Source organism: Lathyrus oleraceus, chromosome 1 (assembly GCF_024323335.1).
Source record: "Lathyrus oleraceus cultivar Zhongwan6 chromosome 1, CAAS_Psat_ZW6_1.0, whole genome shotgun sequence".
Taxonomy (NCBI): domain Eukaryota; kingdom Viridiplantae; phylum Streptophyta; class Magnoliopsida; order Fabales; family Fabaceae; genus Lathyrus; species Lathyrus oleraceus.
This window is the reverse complement of record NC_066579.1, coordinates 240,687,578-240,712,479: the sequence shown is the minus strand read 5'-3', so window position 1 is coordinate 240,712,479 and position 24,902 is coordinate 240,687,578. Positions and strand designations below refer to the sequence as shown.

Below are 24,902 nucleotides of genomic sequence, written 5' to 3'. Positions count from 1 at the left end.
TCCTAGAGAATCTACACAAATTTAGAGTGATAAATACATACCTGAATATCGCTCATGATGATCAATGTGTTTGGCTTTCTATGACTCACCCTGTTAGGTTAAGCTTTGACAGTATCCACAGTACCTCTAGTATGGTGCGACTTCTTTCTTACTTCGGAATGCACATGGCACTTGTGTTGGTTAAGTTGTATACGTTGCGTCCGATCTTTCTTCTCCAGTAGTGTCGACTTCCTGGGGAGATACTTCACAACAAGAAATGGTAAGTGGAGTGATCCTTTCATCCACTCCCAATCATGATCATTACTAATTTCACAATAACACCACATACCGGAAACACTTGCATCATAATGTACCCTAAAACAGAAAAACCAAATATAGAACACAATAAAGTAAAATAACAAAATTATTAGCAAAATAACAAAATACTGAAATTAACAATACTGAAAATAACTTAAAATCTCCTCTACACTTGAACTAAATATTGGCCTCAATGTTTGCGAACAAGAGCGAAAGAGGAAACTCACAGTACTCTACTAAGGAGGTGGGTGTGGAAAATGCAGCATCAATTGCCGCATCATACTGCTCATCTCATCCAACATTGCCCCCTGTCGGGCTTGCTCGATATCTTGCCGTTGTTGCTCCGTCCTTAAGTCTCCCAACTCAGTTTGTACCCAGGTCCATTGGTCAGTGGACCAGGAAGAGGATCCTGCCTTCTGCTGGGTAGGCTCCGGATGTGGGGGTACAAACTGTTCCTAAGGTTCCTCCTCTTCTGCCTCTGTGGCATCTACATGGTCACCTACAAACCGGTCACCTGCAGCAAAATGCTCAGTGTCATGGCCTTCCTCAGTGTCGGGGTCAGCACTTACATATAGCCAGTTTGCACAGTTAGTAATACTAACTCTGTCCGGATCCGGAAGAGCCATAATAAACCGTTTATGGATAAGCACAAAATAATAAGTGGGAGCAACGACAATCATACCTTGCTGCATCAGAGCTGACATGTCAATTTTGGTTTTACCTGCAATTGGAGTGTCTTCGAGCAAAACCACCTGATACCCGAAATGTTCAGCAATTTGGGTGATCATGCCGCCGACGGATATGCCTCCAGAGTCTGCTCGGCCAACCCTGCCCAGATAATCAGCTGCAAAGGCAACTACATTGATGGCTTTGTTTTACGCCATCGAGTACATAAAATAATTCTCGCTGAGTGGCTACCCCTGTGCTATCACCTCTTCCAAACAGGGTGTAAGACAAACCCTTTTAGGCATAGCGAAAACATGGATTTTGGATGTCGGAGGCCTTAGCACCCTTGGAGGTTTAATCCGTCCTCCCCGTGATGGAAATCTAGAAATCCTTTGGCGAGAACCCATCTAGGACCGCTCCTGGTCCGTACAGTGGGAGTCGGAGTATCCCTGCCAATTCTTCCATAGATAATTCATGAAAATTATTGAACAGGCGGAAATGCAAAGTCCCGAAATAGTACCTGGTAGTGTCAATCCAACGCTTTTCGAGTTGGAATTCCAGCGTGCTGAGGAATTCGAGCTTGATGTGCTCATATGCCGGCGCTTCCAGACTCATAAACTTCAACATCCCTAAGACGTTGAACATCCTGTACACCTCAATTTTTAGCCCTAGAGCGTTCAGAGTGTGCTCGCACATATACCTGGTAGGTGTGAGCTTCCGTTTCCAGTGGACTTGATACCGCTTCTCCTGTTCTGGATTGTCAAATAAAATATTGTGCGAATTTGGGTTTCGGTTTGGTCACTTTCGTGACCTTGACATCTCAGCAAGTTGTTGCTTTCCGGTGAGAATTCTCCTCAGGGGCATTTTGGACCTGCAAAAAAATTGAACTTTTTGATATAGGGAGTTAGAAAATTCTGAAACCGTGGTTAGAACGGGGATGGCGAATGGGGATTATGGAAGCTTTTAGGGGGAGTTTTAATGGAGTTTTGTAAGGGTTTAGAGAGAGAGAATGATAATGATGAGGTTTATGAGGTTATGGTAAATCTGAGTAATGATAGGGTAAAATCTGGGAAAGTGTGGTTAAGAGAGAATTAAAAGGTGGGCCCCACATAAATTTTGAATTTTAAAAAAAAAATCAAAAAACCCGTCTGCCTGACACGGGCCGTTTTAGCTGACACGAGTGCCTGTGTCAGGTCACTGCCACGCCCAAATTTCCAATTTTCCTTCAGTGCTCCTGACACAACCCGTGTCAACTGACACGGGTGGCCGTGTCAGGCCACGCCCCAAATATGCTCAACCTTCAGTGCTCCTTACACGGTCCGTGTCAGCTGACATGGGTGGATGTGTCAGGCCACTGTTTTACCCTCTGTTTCCACGATTCACCAAGTTTCTAACACAGGCCGTGTCAGTTGACACGGGCACCCCTGTCAGGATGCACTTTTGGCCATTTTTCGGATTTTTTTTCCGTTCAACCTCCGGTAACGTTATTTTTCCGTTGACATGACTTAGACATTTATTGAAGTGATTTTCCCCTCCTTTGTAGAGCTCCTGTGTAAACCTACAAACATACACATATTGATTAAAATTAAAATTGCGTGGGTTGCCTCCCATGAAGTGCTTCATTTAACATCGCATGGCTCGACGGTCCTTCGTCTTTTAAGGTAAGACGAATTTTGTCTATCAGACCACCCTCCTGGTCTTGTAGGTACGCTTTGACTCTCTGCCTATTTACCTTGAACATGTCCCCGTTTGCCGGATTTCTTAGTTCAACGACTCCATGCAGGAATACTTTTTGTATTATAAAGGGTCCCGACCATCTCGACTTTAGTTTCCCAGAGAACAACTTCAACCTTGAATTAAATAATAATACCAGTTGTCCTTCCTGAAGTTCTTTCTTCTGAATGCGCCAGTCGTGCCATGTTTTGGTTTGTTCTTTGTATATCTCGACATTCTCACCTGCTCGATTTCTAAATTCTTCTAGCTCTTGTAATTAAAGAATCCGGGATTTCCCCGCGTTGGACAGATCATAGTTGAGAAATTTGGTAGCCCAGAATGCCCTATGCTCGAGTTTGAGCGGCAAATAACAAGCTTTACGGTAGGCCAGTTGGTATTGGGACATACCTATGGGAGTTTTGAATGTTGTTCGGTATGCCCATAGTGCATCCTCTAGCTTGATCGACCAATCTTTTCGTGATGCGCAAACTATATTTTCCAGAATCTACTTTATCTGCCGATTTGATACTTCAACCAGTCCACTTGTCTGGGGATGGTACGGTGTGGCGATTTTATGCTTTGCATTGTATTTCCTTAGCAGGTTATCCATCAGCTTGTTCAGAAAGTGGGTACCTTCATCACTAATTCGTGCTCTTGGTACCCCAAACCGAGCGAAGATACAATTCTTTAGGTAATTGATCACCACTTTAGCATCATTCGTGGGTAGTGCTACTGCTTCCATCCATTTTGACACATAGTCAAATGCGACCAGAATGTATTGTTTTCCAAAGGACGGTGGGAAGGGTCCCATAAAATCTATTCCCCACACATCAAACAGTTCTACCTCTAACATGATATTATGAGGCATCTGATTTCTCTTTGACATGTTACCTGTTCTCTGACATCTGTCGCACTCTTTTACTATCTCTTGTGCATCTCTGAACAATGTAGGCCAGTACAGTCCAGACTGGAGGACTTTTTCTGCGGTTCTATCTCCGCTAAAATGTCTTCCATATTCTGAGTTGTGACAAGCTTTGAGGATGTCCCTTTGCTCTTCCTCTGGAACACATCTCTTTACCAGGACATTTATTCCCTTTTTGTACAAGAACGGATCGTCCCACACATAAAACCTGCAATCATGCAATTTTTTATTCTTCTGTTAGAGTCAAAATCATCAGGTATTAGTCCACCTACCACAAAGTTCGCGTAATCTTCGAACCAGGGGATATGCGTAACAGCTAGGATATGTTCGTTGGTGAACTCATCTTTGATGGGGTGTGTTTCTTTTGTTTCTTCAATCGGAGTCATCTGAGACAAGTGATCAACAACAATGTTTTCACTCCTCTTTTTGTCTCTGATTTCCAGGTCAAACTTTTGTAGTAGTAGGATCCATTGTAGCAACCTTGGTTTTTATTCCTGTTTGGCAAAAAGATATTTTAAAGCTACATGGTCAGTATACACAACTACCTTTGATCCCTATAAATAGGATCTGAACTTATCAAAAGCATACACAACCGCAATGAGCTCTTTTTCGGTTGTTGCATAGTTCATTTGAGCAGGGTTTAATACGTGGCTTGCATAGTAGATCACATGCAGAAGCTTCTCCTTTCATTGCCTTAATATTGCCCCTACTGCATTATCACTAGCATCACACATTATCTCAAAAGGGAGAGACCAATCAAGGGCAATAACTATGGGGGTTGACACAAGTTCCTTCTTCAGGGTCTCGAAGGCTTTCATGCATTCTTATTCAAAGAGGAATGGTGTATCTTTCACTAGTAGACTAGTTAGTGGTTTTGCGATCTTGGAGAAATCTCTTATGAACCTGCGGTAGAACCCCGCATGTGCCAAGAAACTTCAGATGCCTTTTTCATTTACCGGAGGTGGTAAATTAGCTATTACCTCAACTTTTTCTATGTCCACTTCGATACCTCTATTGGAAATCTTGTGTCCTAACACTATCCCTTCACGCACCATGAAATGACACTTTTCCCAATTCAGGATCAAATTTGTTTGCTGGCATCTTTCTAACACAAGTGACAAGTTAGTTAAACATTTATCAAATGAAGAACCGAATACTGAAAAGTCATCCATAAATACTTCCATATGCTTTTCGAGCATGTCAGCAAAGATTGATGACATACACCTTTGAAAAGTGGCAGGTGTGTTGCACAACCCAAATGGCATTCTTCTATAAGCGAAAATACCATAGGGGCATATGAAGGCAGTCTTCTCTTGATCTTCAAGGGCAACCATAATCTAATTGTATCTCGAGTACCCATCTAGGAAACAATAGTAGTCATGTCCGGCTAACCTTTCCAGCATTTGATCAATGAATGGTAAGGGAAAGTGGTCCTTTCGTGTTGCCATGTTCAGTCTCCTGTAGTCGATGCACACTCTCCAACCTGTAACAGTTCTGGTTAGAATTAACTCATTCTTCTCATTCTTAATCACCGTAGTTCCCCTTTTTTTTGGTACCACATGGACTGGACTTACCCATGAGCTGTCGGAAATAGGATAAATTAATCCTGCATCCAACAATTTTATAACCTCTTTTGTGTACCACTTCTTCCATTGTTGGGTTAAGTCTTCGTTGTGGTTGCACCACCGGCTTGTAATAATCTCCCATTAAGATCTTGTGCATGCAAACGGTCAGGCTTATACCTTTCAAATCCTCAATTGCCCATCTGATTGTGCCCTTGTATTTTTTAGCACTTGAATGAGTTCTGCTTCTTGGACACTTTTTAGACTGGCATTGATAATATCTGGGCATTTTTTTTCAGTATCCAGAAATACATACTTCAGATTTGTTGGTAGTTGCTTCAAATTTACCCCTGTTTTGGGTTCTTTAGTGACATCTGATGGTGGCGGTGGTCTTAAATCTTCCCACTGGTGTGGTTTAGATCTAATCCATTCAGGTTGTTTTTCCATCATAGTGAGCACCTCAGAATCCCCCTCATCTTCATCACTTTCAAAAATCGATAGACTTAAGACACGTTCTAATGATGACTGGGGCATATGCTTTTCAATTTCTTGAGCAATTACCTGATCTATTATCTTTACAGTGTGGCTTATGCCAATATCATCTTTGTATTACATTGTGTTCCACACATATATCTTTAACTCTTCATCATAGACTTTGAGTGTCATTGTTCCTTCCTCTATGTCTATCATACATCGTCCTGTTTCCAAGAATGGTCTGCCCAATATGAGAGGAATCTCCTCATCTTTGGGCATTTCCAGAATGACGAAGTCAACTGGGAAAACAAACTTGTCAATTTTTACAAAAACGTCTTCCACAATCCCATAAGGTCGCCTAACAGAGCAATCCGCAAACTGAAGTGTCATTTGAGTATCTTGAACGGTGCCAATGCCTAATTTCTTATAGATGGATAGTGGCATCAAGCTTACACTTGCTCCTAAGTCAATAGAGCCTTCTTGAATTTTCTATCACCAATAGTGCATGGAACCAATCCCCTATCTTTCTTTTTTACTGGGATTTCCATACCTTAAATAATGGCACTACATGTTTCAGTTAGGATGATCGGGTCTATATCAGTGGAACGCTTTTTGGAGATGATGTCTTTCATGAACTTGGCATATATTGGCATTTGTTCTAATGCCTCATAAAAATGGATGTTTATATCAAGCTTTTTAAAAATTTCCAGGAGCCTCTCAATTTTTTTTTCATGTTGATCTTTCTTCTTCTGTCTTGGAGGGTAAGGGAGTTTGATGACCGGTTTCGGAACTTTTTCTTTCTCCTTGAAAGGTGGCACTACCACTTCTTCATCTTGGTCATTGGTTTCCTTGATTTCTAAATCCACTTCTAATAATTCATCTTCCTCCATATTGTTTTCTTCCGTTGACTTCCCACTTTGGGTTACGACAGTGTTAACATTGTTATGTTCCCGCGGATTTGTTACTGTACCACTGGGTAGGGTACCCGAGGCTTGAGAATTTGAAGCTAACTGTTGTGCTATCTGACCCATTTGGACTTCGAAATTTTTTATGGAGGCAGTGGTGTTTTTCTGATTGGTTAACAATGGAGGTCCAACAGAATTGATAACCATAGAACAATCTCGATTGGCCCGAAAGAGAAAGCATTAAACATATCAAAAGGTTACCGTAAAAATAATCTTATAAATGCAAATGTAAACTCAAATTCGTTACAATTCTAAATCAGGGACACCCCCCTAACATTAGGGGGTTTATCTACTCATATTGTTCAAAACGAATGCAATATAAAAATTACACATTACAAGTATTTGGATGACTTTGATCTTCAATCGCTTCCGCTCATGAAAACCTTCAGCTCTCCGAACTCCTTGCTCTCTGTAATACTTGATTTCTTGACAATATTGTGTTTTATCTCCTTCCAAGATGATATTTTCTTTTGTAGAAGGTTCTCTTATATAGTGAAAATTCCAAACAACATGTGGACATGTCCAAAAATCTCTCTGCAAGCCCGATAATCAAAAGTCTGATGAAAAGGGAAAATGTTGATCTTGGGCTGATAAGGCCCGTGTCAGTTGACACGGGTGGTCGTGTCAGCTCACTGCTTCCTGTGAGACGCCCATGGTGCTTGACACGGTTGGGGATAAGGCCTGACACGGCCCGTGTCAGGCTACTATTTTCTTTCTTGCATTCTCCTTCTGCCTGACACGGCCCATGTCAGGTGACACGGGTGGCCGTGTCAAGCCTCCTGTACCAGGATATTTCCATTCCTTTGCTTGTTGGAATTCCGCACTGTCTCGCTCCGAGTTACTCGGTTCTTCCACCTGGACCTTTTCGACAAAAACACAGACATCCCACGCGTAAAATCACAAAAATATGAAGTAAAACATGACTATGAATGGAAATGCTTAAATATTAAACGGGAAGTAAAATAGCCTTAAAAAAATACCAAAATGCTTGCACAGTGTCTCAAAATCTTCGGTTTCTTGTCGGATCAGTAATGAAAACTTAATGAAAATGGTGACTGATCAAAAACCTTTAATGAACTTCCTATAGTAACTAGTCAATCCAAGAAAAACTTCTAATCTCAGTGGCATACTTCAGAGTCTCCCACCGTAACACGACATCTATCTTCGATAGATCTACAACTATACCACTACTAGAATCACATGACCAAAGAAACTCACTTCCTTTAACCATAACTCTCATTTGGAAAAACTTTGCGTACAAATGGTTCTCTTTCAATACCTACAATACAATTCTCAGATCACTCATAGCCTTATACTACCGTCCCTCTTCTTCATTAATAACACTTACGCACCCCACAGAGAAACACTTGGTTGAACAAACTTCTTCTCAAGCAAATCTTCTAGTTGCTTCTTCAATTCTCCAACTCTGAAGCAGACACCCTAAAAGGAGTCATCGACACCAGACTAGTACTAGGTACTAAGTCTATAGAAAAATCCACTTTGTGCTCTGGAGGCAAATCACTGATGTCTTCAGGAAACACTTTTAGGAAATTCACACACTCTAGAAAGATCCCGAACTACTCTCTTTCCTCTAGATTCCAACGAAGCTAACATCACAAACACTTGTGTCATATCCTTCACGGACTTTCTCACTTGCTTAGATGATGCAAACGTCAACTCTTCACCTTTATCGAATTCAAATTCACGCTCTAGAGGCAAGTCACAAATATCTTCAAGAAAACATCAGGAATCACACAACACTAGCATAACACTAGTAATCACATTTCTCTTTACTCTCTTAGAAACAACATTAACAATACCTGACTGTTTTCCCTAAAGACTTCCCAACTTGACCGACAGACAAGAATCTCAAATCCAGAACATCTTCAATGTTAGAAACAACATAACTTTACCATCGCCTGAGCTCTTGCAATCAGCGGCACACTGCACCAACTTATAAAAATAATAGGTAAACACTTGTTTTAACTCCAACCAATTCATTCTAAGAATAATGTCAACTTGTTCCAACAAAATACAAACCGTACACATCCTCAGGGAATATGTCACGATACTCAACACACCAATGACTCATCTCTGGCCAAAACATCTCCTTCCCCATCACAAGGAAGCGACCAATGAGAACACCTAACTGTATTCCCTCAAGGATCACACCATTTTTCTAACAGACACCATCCTCGAATTCGACCTCTCTTTGGGTTCAGGAAAAGCACAACATTCTCAAAACAGGTCAACTAGCCAACACTGCACTCTTGCATGCAACAACATAATATCCAAGCTCGATACAATTGGAACATCCAAGATAAGCAGGCGCTTTTCCCCCTCTTGTTTCATTCCCAACCTGCAAATGGAAAATAAAACAAGTATCTACAATGTTCTCACACACATGTCACATACTAGGGAACAAACATAATTAAACAACCTGGCCGGACGGACCGACCTGCTCTGATACCACTAATGTAACACCCTAAACCCCACACATAATTTATCACGTAAATTAAATATAAAATAAAACCACGTAGGATGTCACACATTCATAACACATATGACCTGCTCCGTGAAGCTAGCAGAAATATACCCGAACGTATCGCATGCTTGAACATACAACATAGTCGCCATCGAACTTTATTTATCCCAAAAGGGAAGGAAAAACATCGATAAAACCTGGGGGAAAAGAGATATGCTGGATAAGGAAGTCGGTTATGCAAGGGGAAGGTATTAGCACCCCAAACATCCATGGTACTCCATGGGAACCCTTTTGATCGTTCTCGCTCGAATAAGTGTTATATCTAAAGATTACTCACAAAATAATAGGAAAAGGAAAATAAAGTAGAAAAAGTGCTCGGTGAGGATTGGGGCCCTCATGCCTACGTATCCTCATAGTGTAATGAGGAATTCAGAGCTTCGTAGTTCAAGGAACTAGATGTGGGAAGTGAAAAGAAGTGTGATTAAAGTATGGTCTGAACCAAAGGATAATATGATTTGAACTCCAACAAGGGGTGACAATGTGAACCCAAGAGTAAAACTGATATGGACCAACAAGTAAGGGCCAACCAAATTTAGATGATCCACGACAAAGTTGCTTCATAGATTATGATTGGGGCAATCCGTGCAGGTACCCAAGCCTGGGGCATCAGAAGATCCAGTGGTACCCAACAATTCTCCAGCAGTATATAGATGTCAGGGAGTCATGCAAGATGCAGCTCGCACCCCGTGAATCAGAAGCATTGTAACCCAAGCAGATGTACCTCTGTTCATGGTACACCACACCCAAGCTTGGGGCATCTGTAGACCCTCAAACCATTGCACAAGCCCGTCATGCATAATTCATATAATCTCATGCATATCATCCTATATAATCATGAAGCTCTCTAAACAAGAAAGAAATAAGTCCAAAACTCTCTTGGCACTACTCTATAGCCCATATCCGTCGACACCTTCCTTGAATCCAACCTGGTGGATAAACCCTCTTTCAATACCCCCGCATCATTCAGTCCTAGTCGGGAGAACCATTTGTAAGTCCAGTTCCATTGGCCAAACCATCCTCAGAGTCTCGTTCTGTTGGAAACCCATACCATCTCCTTACAACGTCAAATGTACATACTATTAGACCTTCATGTGTGTCTTGGCAAGTTTTATTATGTTTGACCAATCCGTTCTATCCTTTTCCCCAGCCGTGTTAAACAAACATAATATCAGACCTTCATATGTGTCTTTGCAAATTGAGTATGTTTGACCAAGCCTTCCATTCGTTTTAGAGTGAGTCACATGGCTATAGCCCTTCTCTTCCTATTCCAATAAGGTTAACTTTGGGGCAACACCCTTAGTGGTGCCTCTATCCTTTTCTCTTCCTGATAAGGTTAACTTCAGGATACTTTTCTCCCCTTCCCGATAACGTCAACTTCGGGATACATTTCTTTTCTTCGTGATAAGGTTAACTTCATGATTCATTTCTTTTCTTCTTGATAAGGTTAACTTCAGGATTCATTTCTTTTCTTCCTGATAAGGTTAACTTCAGGATTCACTTCTCTCCTCTTCCCGATAATGTTAACTTCGGGATCCGTTCCTTCTCTTCCTAATAAGGTTGACTTCAGGATACATTTCTTCTCTTCCTGATAAGGTCAACTTCAGGATTCATTTCTTTTCTTCCCGATAATGTTAACTTCGGGATCCGTTTCTTTTCTTCCTGATAAGGTCAACTTCAAGATTCATTTATTCTCTTCCTGATAAGGTCAACTTCAGGATTCACTTCTTCTCTTCCATATAAGGTCAACTTTAGGGTTCATTTCTTCTCTTCCTGATAAGGTCAACTTCAGGATACCTTTCTTCTCTTTCCGATAAGGTTAACTTCGGAAACCTGTTTCCATTTCTTCTCTTCCTGATAATGTTAACTGCAGGACCCTTTTCTTCTCTTTCCAATAAGGTTAACTTCGGAAACTTTCTTCCCTCCCTGAGAAGGTTAACTTCAGGACCTTTTTCTTCTCTTTTCGATAAGGTCAACTTCGGAACCAGTTTTCATTTATTCTCTTCCTGATAAGGTCAACTTCAGGGTCTATTTCTTCTGTTCCTGATAAGGTTAACTTCAGGTTATTACCCTTCTCTCCCCGATAAGGTTAACTTCGGGACCCGTTTCTTTTCTTTCCGATAAGGTTAACTTTGGAAACCCTCTTCTCTTCCTGATAAGGTGAACTTCAGGATCCTTTTCTTCTTCTTTCGATAAGGTTAACTTCGGAAACATGTTTTCACCCCTTCTCTTCCTGATAAGGTCAACTTCAGGATTCGCTTCTTCTCTTCCTGATAAGGTCAAATTCAGGGTTCATTTCTTCTTTCCCCGATAAGGCTAACTTCGGGATCTGTCGCTTCTCTTCCTGATAAGGTCAACTTCAGGATCCCTTTCTTCTCTTTCCGGTAAGGTTAACTTCGGAAACCCTCTTCCCTTCCTGATAAGGTTAACTTCAGGACCCGTTTATTCCCTTTCCGATAAGGTTAACTTCGGAAATCATTCACTTCTTTTCTTCCTGATAAGGTCAACTTCAGGATTCATTTCTTCTCTTCCGATAAGGTTAACTTTAGAACCCCCTTTTTCGTGTCTTCTCTTCTCGATAAGGTTAACTTTGGGACCCCCCTATTTTTCTTCTCCAATTCCAATAAGGTTAAGTTTGGAATGCTTCCCCAGCGATGTCGCCTTTTCTTTTCTTTCCGATAAGGTTAACTTCGGAACTAGTTTTCATCTCTTCTCTCCCCGATAAGGTTGACTTCAAGATTCATTTCTTCTCTTCCTGGTAAGGTTAACTTCAGGATACTTCTCTTCTATCCCCGATAAGGTTAACTTCGGGATCCCTTTCTTCCCTTTCCGATAAGGTTAACTTCGGAGCCCCGTCCTTCATCCTTTTCTTCTCTCTCTGATAAGGTCAACTTCGGACCCCATCCCTCAACAAAGACGAATTGTGTTTGGCCTACCTCCCTTTCTTTCTTCCCAATCATAAATGAACGAAAAAATAAAGTCCAGGTTCTACTTGGTAAACCATGTTTCGAAAAACACTTTCACTCTTTTCTCCCTGACGAAAATTTTTCTCAATGAATGCCAGAGAGTTTAAAAAAAAGAGAAAAAAAGAAAAACTTGTTCATAAAAATATAGAGAGCTTGTTGTGGAAAAAGAGAATAATCATATCGCATTAGCATCATGCATATGCCATTCACCTCTAACCTCTCATAAATAATCGACCAGATAACACTTAAATCCCCAACAGCTGCCTTGCACAAAAGCTACTTTGCTCATTCTATATCTCAGTGAAGAATTTCTTCGTGACCTATCTTCACGTTTTATTTGTTCTTGGTGGGTAAATTTTCTAATATTTTAGTATTTAATCCTCTCATACCTTGAAGGTTCGGAAGTTATTACTATCCATACATTCAGGTTTGAGAAGATTAAATAGGGGCAGCTGTCATACCCCAAAATTCACCCTACCCTTCACAAGTTCGTCTAGGTCACTAACTCTAAGCATTTGCATATCCTGATAAGCATTCATCTCAGCTACATATTCATCGTATCATAACACATTCCACTTGCATTTGAAAAAAAATCATAAATCATGGGCTCAAGGGTTTTATCACACAAGGCATGGAATGAAGGTTAAGTCTCCAGGCTAGAGTTCATGTGATGGACATGGTTGTGTAGGAGCCTTTCATACTGATTGTATCCATCATGGAGCGTAGCTTGAAACCCTAGTTGTTGGGTGTAGTCATTAGCTTAAGTAATATTCAGGGTCCTGATTCATTGATTAGGTTTCATTCAGGGGTTCACCTGTTCGTAATCTTTTGCTTGGTTGGTGGTCATTGGTTCAAGTCTAGTGCGAAGGAATTACAAAGCTCATTGGTTCAAGATCAGTTCAATAACACAGATCATTTGGTTCAAGAGCATTATGGTCCACATTCGATTGTCCATGTAGATTACACAAAAATACATATTTTTACCTAAGCCGACTTTTGGTCACCTGTCGACTTTTTGGTCAACCAGTTGACCAAAGTCAACTAACCACCCTGAAACCTAAACACATCTCGTGGATTTTGATGTTCACTTGCTTCTAGTTTGATTCCTTCCATTCCATATTCATGTATTTGTTAAACCATGTTCATTGTCCATTCATGCTCACCCTTAAACCACTTTTAACCATGTCCTTTCTTCACGTTTCTTTACAAGTCCACTGGATATCATATGACCATAAGCCAAGTCTAATTGACATTCCATCAATTTTCCACAAATAACATTCATGGCATTAATCAAAGTGCTCTTAATTGATCATTTTTTTATTTTGTATTGACTACATTTAAGTAGGAATCAAGGCATATGAATATGAATATGGTAGCCGTTTTATCCATTTCATGAAAGCATTGCATACACATTTCAAAAATCCTTTACAATTCGAAAACATAAACTTGCAAAAAAGAAGAAAACTAATTGAAGCAATTGAGGATTACGAAGGAGAAGATCCTCTTTTCCCTTAGGCACAGTGTATGAAATGGGTTCAGGAAGCGTTTCCTCCAGGCAGAGGTTAGTCAGGCTTGGTGTTGATTTAGGAACAATGCCTGCGTGCTTTTTGGAATTCGGAATGGTATAAAGATGATTTGCGCTACCTCAAGGTGTGGTTTGAATATGCAGATAATTGTTATGATAGGGAAGTTATATTTTTTTTTTTGGATGCAAATGGAATTAAAAAAAGGAATCATTCCAATTTCTACATTTCATATGCTTTGCATTTGGAATCTAAGAACAAGTTAAAGCGGTTAACCAAACGGTTGAACTTGACATATCTAGGAATGCTCAACCCCTTGAATAATTGAACCCTGCTTACAGAAAATTTCTTGTACATTCCATGTCAAGGACTAATGCCATAGATGAAACAGTGGAAAAACAGGCTCCTGTGCGTAGCTTTGGAACCCTTCTCGCCAAAGGAGAAAATAATACCTGGTTGGCCTCTTGGAACAGTGATCATTCTGCTAAAAATGATAGGACTCAAGCAGCTCCACTCTCCATTTATAAATATTCAAATTCCAGTGATGAAACTTGCCCACCACGTAGGCCAGACCTGTCACACTCTTGGCGAAACCCTGGAGCTCGAGCTGAACGAAATAAGGAAGACAATGAAATTCCTGCCAAATGGAAATCCTACAAGGTTCCACGGCGACCAGGGGCTAGAACTGCAGTGGCTAGTGCAAGTGCTCCTGCATCCCAATGTTTGTTGTTTAAGAATGTCAAGGTTCATCAAGTCCGAAAACAGAACGGTAATGGAGGGATTTTCAACCTGCATAAATACATTACAAAATGCATAAAAAAAAACTGAATCACAACACAGCATAACTACATTCCAACAGAAAAACCACACAATGCACTAGAGCCACCATGTAATAAAACAACCGGAACAGTATCCATATGATCCATATCAGTTAGGCAAGGCCCATAACAGTATAGAACAATGGTCAAACAAGAAGCAGAGAGTACGCATGGAAGCCAAGTTCGAATGCAAGCTAAAGATGTTGTTGTGGAAGGATTTCCTTCTGTGGGAGTCTATGATCCAGGGGTTGCATCTCCAGTATCTAGTCAATGAACAAAGGCCCGAGATGAACATGGAGCTGCAGCAATGCAAGATAAATTATACATGTACGGTAGAAATCACAATAGTCGTTACCTTAGTGATCCTCATGTTTTGGATTTGAGAAGACGAGCATGGTAAAGGCTCGAGGCTAAAACTGGAGACGAACCCTCTACAACTTTGGACCCTTGTGCTGGCCATTCTTTGATTGCATGGGAAAATAAGCTCCTGTCTATTGCTGGCCACGAAAAAGATCTCTCAGAAAGTATCCAAGTGAAACAGTTGATCTGCAAACAGCAACTATGGGAAACCTCCAAACCAGTTCTTGAATGACCCTGCATAATAAATAGATTTTCAAAACCGGCAACCGAAATCAAAAACTTCCAGAGCAAAACTTATAATCGAAACTTCTCCCATAATTAACTTCTTTCAAAAAATAGCATAAGAGAATCACCCTCAAACCCCTAACAGTTTTTGAACCATTGGAACCAATACCTAACAGAATCGAAACCGCATAACAATCTCCAACTTTTATAACAACTCCAAACCGCTTTCTAACTAACCAACCGCATTCCAACAAACTTCCCTAACCGAATCTCACTCCCTCTTAATAAAACTTTAACCATTTTCAACAATAAAAAGGAAATCCTCCATCACAATCCGGGGGAGGATAACTTCCATCAATTCTTCAACCTGTAAGCTCAACCTTCATATCATTTTTTTCATCTTCCAAACTGAACCAATCTTCTTCACTTTCCAACTTCTCCTTCACCTTCACTCCAAACCTCCCTCAAAATTCTGGCAACAAACTGATATAACAGAACCACAAAACCTCCTCTCGAACCTCTTCATCACCTTCACTCCACAATTGATAACAGATTCCTAACCACCCTCACAAGAACCAACTATGAATCTCCTGTAACTCCCCCTAACCTCTTCAATGCCAACAGAATCAACCTCCCCGTAACTGGAACCAACCTCCACAACAGAATTCCGATCAACCACCAATCACAACCAGAAAAACGGAAACAGAAGCAAGAAAGAAGGAAGGTTGGAGGAAAAGAAAAAGAGAAGACTCACGGCAATTTAGAGGGCCTCATTTGTGACAATTGGGATTCACCGAAAAGAGTTCAAGAAGTGATTTTCTTCACTCTTCAGAAGAAAGACGATTCATCCTCCTCACCGCATTTCCACGGTAACACGCGCCATCATGACCGCGAGTCACATACAATGGCAACGACGTAACGGAAGCGGAGACATTAGCATTGGAATTGAAGAATCAACGATGAACAGATCATGCCTCAGAGCCACTATGCCGAATTTGGTAGGTCACTCTTTGCCCTTCATTTCCCTTATCCGTGCGCAAGAGCGAGAACACAGAATCCGGTTTTACATTAGGTTCCACTTCCATTTCGATCGATGGTGATTGGATGCTGAGCTCGAACATGGATTGAGGTTCATTATCGGTGGAATGGTGGAAGTGAACTCTCAGATTCTTGATTTTTCTTATATGGAGTCGAACTGAGGAAGGAGCTTCTGAATCACATTTCGTGTCCGAAGTTCATGTCCAGAGGGTTCTTGGACCTGGTAGCCATGGTACAAACTCGTTTAGCCCCATGAATTCAGGCTGAGTGTGTGGAAGCTTGGGCGCATTTTTGGCTTTCCTCATGCACTAGGCATATGGATTACAAACTCCCCATGATCCAATATTGACTGCATGCTTAATCCTCTTTAATTTATGTTAATTAATGTTAATCTCATTTATTTCTTGTTGATTAATTCATGTTCCTGATCTTTCTCACTAGGGTAAAATTAGGACTTTCTTATTGATTAGATTTAACAAAAAAAAATTGGTGATTAGATTTAACCCATAATTAGATTTAATTAGGAATATAGTTTAATTCATTAATTAGGTTGATTTTGATCATATCTAGAAATTAGGTTAATTTTGATCATAACTAGAAATTAGGTTAATTTTGATCATAACTAGAAATTAGGTTTAATCATGTTAATTTGATTTTTTTTTCTTTTTTTGAATTTAACTCAATTGTAGTTTGATCATGCCATGAGTAGTATGATTTGCCATTAGGTTGATAATCAATTTTGATCATTTTTGTAGTTTTGGATTAGTACAGCTAGATATTGATTTTACCATGATGTTCCCATTAGACTAATTTTCACTCAATTTGATTCGTATAATCATAGTCATTAGATTAATTTTTGATTTTGAATTGTGAATATCACTTTCGATTGATTTCGATCCTAATGCATGTTTAGGTAGATTTTAATTTTTAGAATTTATAGTCACTTTAATTGTCCGTTTAATCGATTCGTTGGTTTATAATCATATTGTAAATTGAAAATCTCATTTCAATTTGGGTGATGGATACTTTGTATGTCTAATTTCATTTGCCATGATCATAGGATATATCTTTGATTGTTTTTCTTTGATTAATCCATTACCTTTTGAATTGATTCTAACCATTGTATGTACTTACATATTGTTGCATCATTCTCCTTCATTCGACTTTATCTCATGCTAACTCGTTTGTTGTTTTGTGTCCACATGTTGACTTTGAGATGTAAGATCACTCCTAGCTAGACATGCTCCTAACCATTTCATTTTCATCCAATAGCTATGTATTGTTTGAAGTACCATGTCACTTGTATGCCTTAGGCATGGTACATAGTTAATAGTTTATAATTTGTATTTTGTAAGATCACTGCCTTAGGCTTTGCCGATTCTGACAGGCATTGTTAATTATTTCCCAGCGGAGCGCAAATTGTTCGTTTGTTCTTTGTATTCAATCACTCTTCACCCTGATCATCTGAAAAGCCGAGGTTGTTCATATCGACAGGTTCATAGTGGGTTGAATAGGGAGAGCTGTAACACCTCAAAATTTGCCCTCCTCTTCTTGGGACTAGTTTCACACGTTGCATTTCATGTTTTAGGACATTAGGCATTGCATTTTGCATATCATATGAAAATGAGAAGGTCATCCTCCAAAGTCTTTTCAGAGATGGAGAAGTTATATGATTCGAGCCTGAGGGTTACTATGAATTGATGATCAACTATCTGAGGGTTTGCTTTTCAATTAGGGTTTCCTGATCCTTCAAAGGTCTTGAGCATCATCTTATTTGCAAGAATATATTACCATCATCATGGTTCTATCATTATCAAGGGCTTCATGATTCATTCTCAAGTTCCTTTGGATTAGGGTTTTGACCTCTGGTCAACCTTAATCAATGACATTCTTCCAACTAGGGTTTCTCAAGGAGATGAGGTATTTTATTGGGATGAGGATCACATGAGTGTCATAAGGAGCTTACATGAGCTAGGATTTCATTTTTGAGCAATTTCCTCAAGTGGTAGAGGCTCAAGCTGATCAGGCATTGCAAGGTCATTTGAAGACCAACAAGTCAACTGTGCAGTCAACTGAGGGCTATGAGGTGGGGAGATTAGTTGAGACACCTCATTCATGTTCAAAAGAGGTCCATTTGTCATTCTAAACATCTATCTTGAAGATTTTGAAGTCATGGCAAAAGTTTCCAAAAATGGAAAATGACCTGTAATTCAAAGTTTCCAAAAATGGCAAGTTTTTGGTTCACATTCAACTTGACTTATCAACATCAAAGAAGTTTCAAATGGATTTTTGGTGAACATTAAAGTTGAAGATCTTTCTATCCCCTTTTCAAAAAGTCCTATTTCATGATCATCTGATGATTGGTTGAGAAGTTATGGCCAAATGATCACAAAGTATACATGGAATTTCAAAGTGGCATAACTTTTGATTCAAGACTCCAAATTGGTCCATCCTTTTTGCAAAATGCTTGTCATGACCAAGAGATTCCAAATTAACATTTGCCATGCATGGAAGAAGCTCATATGATCACTTGTTCATACATGTGCATTTTGGAGGGAATTTTGATAATTCAAATTTGGATGATCATGCAAGCAAAATACCACTTCCATCATGTTTATTGGTTGGTTTTAAGTGAAGATGAAGCTTAACATGGTATTGTTCACGTGTGGATTGGTCATGCTAAGCTCACTTGCAATTTTGCACTTCACTTGAATTCTCACTAATCATGTTTAACACCAGGCCTAAGTGGATTAGCATTGTGATTAACACATCATATAAATAGCAAACCCTAAGTGTATTTGCTCATAACTAACTTTTCAGATCCAAAATCTCAATTTCCCTCCAAAAATTCTCTCTCTTTGAAACTCCAAATTCTCCACACAAACGCCAATTTTCTTTGCATAATCTTGATCATCATCCTTCATTGATCAAGATTCAACCTCTGTTTTGGATAATTGAGCTGGAAATCGTGCCATTCAAGAACACTCACATGATAATGGAATTCTGAAATTGAACAAGATCTAGGTGATTTCAACTGTTAATTCTTGCACAAAGCTTCAAGACATAAGCATAGGAAGAGATCTGGAGATTTTAAAAGCTTGAGGACACGTGTACAGCAACTGCCATTTTCAAGTAGGTTGAATTTGATCCTCACATTTTGATGTTTTATGTACATAATTGTGTAGATCTGATTGTGTGGAGCATGTTGATATGATTACATTTGAATTTGGTTGAGAAATGAGAATGTGGTGATGAATCGAAGTTTTGATGTTGATTATGTTTTTGCTCGATCCAGAGAATTCATGATGAATTAGATGAAACTAGTATGATATTTGGTTTCCTTGTTGAATGCTGGTCCGAACGGTGTATAGTTTGTCCAATTCTGGAAAATTCGCGTTGAATGTCACCGGAATGCTACCGGAGAAGACGACCGGAGAGTTATCTCCGCCGTCTGGTTAATATGTTAGGGTTTTATCCTATGTGTCATCCGCGTATGCGCCTGCGTGTGTTTTTCATTGGCTACGATTGCATTGACTGCGCCACGCATTGTTTGACTTGCTGAGTGGCGTGGTGATTAGATTAATGAAACGCGTCGTTTCATTTAATTGAGCTGGATGCTTATGTGTCGCTTGCATGCACGATTGATTGGTTGCTATTGTTTTGACCTTGCCCTGTGTGCCATTGACCTGATGACATGGCTGCTAATTGTGTTAAATGATGCGCTGCATTTTGGCTTAAGCGCTTTTGGATCCTTTGTGCATGTGTTCGATACCTGGTGTGTGCATTTTCTGAATTTAATTTGAGTTCTCATTTCCTTAGAGCGTGGGTTCGATCCCTGGTATGTGCATATGCTGATTTATTTCAAATTTCATTTTCCCTCCTATTTTCCATGTTTATTTCATTTTATTTGTTCAACTTTGAAAAATCATTAAAAAATGAAAAATGCTTCAAATTGATCCCAATTTTTTTTCATGGGTTTGTTTTAATGTCTAGTTTTTTTTTTGATATTATTTTCATGATTTGTTGATGTCTGATTTTATAATTGTGAATTTTTGATTGGACATTATGCCAAATTGACATGTTACATTCAATGCCTTGTGAAATGCTCATTGTTGATCCAATTGATCTGAATTTTTGTGTGCTTAATCTCCATATGTGATTTGAATTTTTGGAATTGGTTTGGAATTTTTCTCATATGCCATCACTGTTTTGGACACATGAAGATATAATGTGACAATTTGTGTCACATTTTTGGCCTTGCATTTGTGCATTTTTATTCATCTATCATTTGATCTCTTCTGGATTTGATATTTTGCACACTGATCATTCATAATATGTGGAACTTACATAAAAAATCTCAAGGCCATTGGATGCATTTATGTTTTGATTTGGATTTTCTAACTTGGATGTCCATTCTGTGCTCATTTGCTTGCCTTTGCTTTACATTGATCATTTGAGCTACTTGCCTTATGAATTGATATTGGTCCTTTTGAGGATATTTTGTTGATTGGTTGAATGTGCTTTATGAAAAAGATTGACTTCTGTTTTGATCATTTGGTTTGGTTTTGGACCTAGTCTTTGTACTAGTGTTTTGTATATAAACTAACCTTGTCTTGTGTTTCAGATTTGGACACTTAGCATTAATGGTTGAGTTGCTCACCTTTTGAGATGCAAATTGGATTGTGTTCTGACTTCTTTGTGTTTTGTAGGAGTTTGAGTTGATGTGTTGAGCTCATTGCGTCATTTGATTGTTTGAGTGTTGCTCATTGAATTGTGTAACAGTTGGACTGTTTGTCTGTTTGTTGTCTGATTGAGATACTAACTGGTTAGCTTTTGTACAGGTACATTAGTTGCTTGCTAGCTTTTGCTTTGCTTAGGCTTTGGATTGTGGTTGATACACCACTTAGGTAATTACCTTCTTACTCCATGTAGTCTGGAAGTCATGTCACCTTTTTGGCAGGCATTTGGCTGGCTGAAGTCCTCCTTAAGAGGCTCTGTTTGTGATTGTTTACATTTGTGCCAAAGACCTTCAAGTGAGGCATGTTACTTGTTAAGTCCTCCTAAGTGAAGAGGCAATTGACGGATAAAAGGGATTAGCAATCAATCCCCCGTTATTCAGTGAGTCGTTCATTATGCTCGCACTACGTGCTGATGCTCTAGAACATGTGCCCAAGATATTTGTACAATGTCTGTCAAGTGGAATAGGGTCCCTCTTTCTGGATCCCCACGCTTTCTTTGTCATGAGCTCACCCAGGCCAGGGTTAAGAGCATGAGGTCTCATCCTCATTACCATTTTAATCTGCTCACCCTAACTCTCAATGTTAGTGGTTAAGAGCTACAGATCACCCATTACAGATTGGCTTGTTTGTCGAGGTTGATATGACCCCTCTTGACTAAAGCCTACCCATTGTTTGGGCCTCTTGTGTGGATATAGTGTGTGATGCTTGTTCATTTGTGTTGGTGTGTTTATTTGCTTTCCTCTGAATTGACTTGCTTCCTGTGTGAGTTAGTTTCTGATTAGAGACATCAACTTAGGGATTATTGTTTGCATGACAACTATTAGGCTCGAGTCAGTCTCCCTATTAGTTTGTTGTTTCCCTGGTCTCTGGTTAGGAGAGAGTTTCTCCCCTATTAAGGGGAACTACGTCGCCCTGATTCTCATACCAGATGAGATACGTAGGCAGGAGATCGAGCGAGATCTCTCCGGGCAACCTTTGCCTTTTTTTTAGATGTTTGTGTGTGTGTTCACCTTCTTTCTTGTTTTGGTGTGAGTGCTTGTTTTTCCAGCGTGGGCGTGTGTGGTATGTTTATACCTTATGGGGTTCATTTGTGACGGTCGTCACTCACTTGGGGTTCATTTGTGATGATGGTTATCATCTTTGGGGTTCATTTGTGGCGGTTATCATATTTGGGGTTCATTTGTGGCGGTTATCACTCATTGGGGTTCATCTTTGGATATCTGTTTACTTTGTTGAGGTTCGTTCTGAGAACCTTTTTCTTTGGTGTACGCTGGTTAGCGTTTGTTGTTGTTAGGAGTCGGATATAAGTCCATGTATTGGCATTCTGTTTCCTGTTTGTTTGTTGTTGTTAGGAGTCGGATATAAGTCCATGTATTGGCATTCTGTTTCCTGTTTGTGTGTTGTTGTTGGGAGTCAGGCGTAAGTCCATGTATTGGCATTCTGTTTCCTTTTGAGTGTTTCTCTTGACGTCTCAGCGTCTCTTTTCGGTGTTTTGTTTCGGCGTGCGTTGGCCGAGCTACGGGTGCTCTGATTCTTCCATGGATAGAGAAGATACGTAGGCATAGGATGCGATGTCCTAACGAGCATGTCTCCCTTTTCCCCGAACTACGTTGACTCTGATGTTTGTTTCTGACGAACTACGTAGGCCCAGGACGCGACATCCTGCCGAGTCCCTTCCTCCATCTTCTTTCACCTGTTTTATTATTCCAGTTTGTGCAGTTTTCTTTGAGCAGTTTTTTTTAACAACCTTATTCTATTCTTTTCCTATTCTTTTGAGCATGGATCCCGTCGAGTACGACGGACGTGAGGGGTGCTAATACCTTCCCTTTGCGTAACCGACTCCCGTACCTTGCAATCTCTGGTCTTAAGACCATTCCTTTCCCTTTCTTAGGTTAGTCCTGCGCTTCCTTTCCGTCATATGATGAATAGCGTCGGTGGCGGCTCTGTAAACATTTTTTTTTCCGCGGTTGTTTTTCGCGTTGCGACAACTGGCGACTCTGTTGGGGACAGGAGTTGACCTCTTGCTGGTCCATCTTCCCTAAGCGAGTCAATCCTAGCGCTCTTTAGCGTAGTTTTTAGGGTAGTTTGGGTTGCTTTTACTGCTTTATTTATTGCGTTTGTGATTATTATACTGTGATCGTATATATTTGCATATATGTTTGTATGCATCATATTATCACTGTGTTGGATTCTGGACAGGTGTGGTTCCTTTGATTTGGGGTGGATGTTCTGAGTGGGGCTAAAACCCAGGCCCGAGTATACACCTAGGATTAGCATGGTCTCACGTCTCCTCACATGTTGGATCAGCATGTTGTTGCGACGTGACATACCACAGCCAGACGAGGTTCCTTTGAGAGAGCTCTTCCTGGTGGAGTCTCCACTATGGTTGAGTTACCTCTTTTAAGCTGTTGACTTCGGTGACCGTTTTTCCTGGATCCTTGGTTTAGATGATCTTATGAGAGCTGCAACAACACACCCGAAAGGGGAAACCCGTTGAGTATCTTGTTCGATTGTCGAGACCATTATCCGCCTTAGGATGACCTTATTAGAATTCACCTGTGAGGGGAGGGTTTGATTCCTACAGATACAGATTCTGTTGGTGACTCTTTGATAGTGACTTTGGTTCAGTCGGATTTATGGATATTTATTTCTGAGACGCCGGGGTTCTGTCCGTGGTATTTATCAGCGGGTTCCATTTATTTCGGATCCCCGGGTTGAATTTGAGGGTACTTGTTTAGAGGATCTTGTTGTTATCAGATCAATGGCTTTCCTGTAATGATGGTGATATATCCTTCGGTTCCGTTTATTTCGGAACCCCTGAGTCGGATTTATGGTTACTCGGTCCCTCAGATGGTTGTGATCAGTTCTAAGACCGAAATCCAGTATAGTGGATGTTCAGATGACTTGGAGGATGGCACCATGCATCGCATTCATGCATCAGCATCATTCCCATTTTGCATTTATCCGCATCTAACTCATGTTTTATCCATATGCAGGGTACATTCTTGATTGAGATCCTGGTTGAGAGACACCCTTGTTCCAGATATGAGGGTCGACTTGAAAGATGATGTCGTCTACAGTTTCTTTGATCCAGAGATTGGTGTGCTGAAAGATATGATAGCATTGATTACACCTGACCAGTTTTATGATCCGGGTTTGAGATGCTTTGTCTTCCCGGATTACTTGTTGGGACCTTTGATGGAGGACTATGCTGGTATCCTGGGTATTCAGATCAGAAACCAGATTACTTTCTTTGTCACTAAGGAAGAACCTGATGTTGGTGAGATCTCTCGTGCTCTTTATTTGAGCCCCGAAGTGATTAAGGGAGGTTTGAAGGAGAAGGGAAAGTTGCCTGGTTTTCATCTGAGTTTCTTGGAGGCTAAAGCCAAGGAGCATGCTGTTTTGGGTAATTGGAAGGCCGTTTGTGCTTTACTTGCTGTAGGCATTTATGGAATCATCTTGTTCCCTAATCATAAGAACTTTGTGGACATTAATGCCATTCGGGTGTTTGCTCAGAGAAATCCCATTCCTACCTTGATTGGGGATGTTTATTACTCGGTCCATAATCGGAATGAGAAGCGGCGTGGAGGATTGGTTAGATGTTGTGCTCAACTGTTATACAAATGGTTCATGGGATATTTGCCTTCCAGACGTGCTTTTGTCTTTCTTGATCATACTGTCAAGTGGGCAACCAAGTTGATGGGTTTGCGAGCCAAGGACATAGCTTGGACTCACAGTGGTATGGCTGGACGAGATTTCATTTGCAGTTGTGGGAGTTTTCCCAGTCCTCTTATAGGAGTTCAAGGTTGTATTAATTACAACCCGGTGCTTCTTATGAGACAAATGGGATTCGCTATGGAGGTTCCTCCTCTCGAGTGTGAGATTCAGGAGTCTTTTTACTTCCCTGCTGAGGGTAATCAGACATTGTTGAGGCAAGTGTCTGGGGCATGGCGCCACATTCAGAGGAAGGGCAAGGTTCCTTTTGGTAGAGCTAACAACAGGTCTTTTCCTCCGTTTGATGATTGGCTCAGAAAGAGGGTTGAGCTCACGCATCTACCATTTCCTGTGGGTGATCCTTGGTATCCGTTGATT

At 40.3% G+C, this 24,902-nt stretch overlaps 1 pseudogene; it reads left to right on the top strand.

The window, feature by feature from the left end:
• The first annotated feature begins 13,499 nt into the window (after window positions 1-13,499).
• On the top strand, window positions 13,500-15,952 carry LOC127101533 (mitotic spindle checkpoint protein BUBR1-like; annotated as a pseudogene).
• Window positions 15,953-24,902: the final 8,950 nt, after the last annotated feature.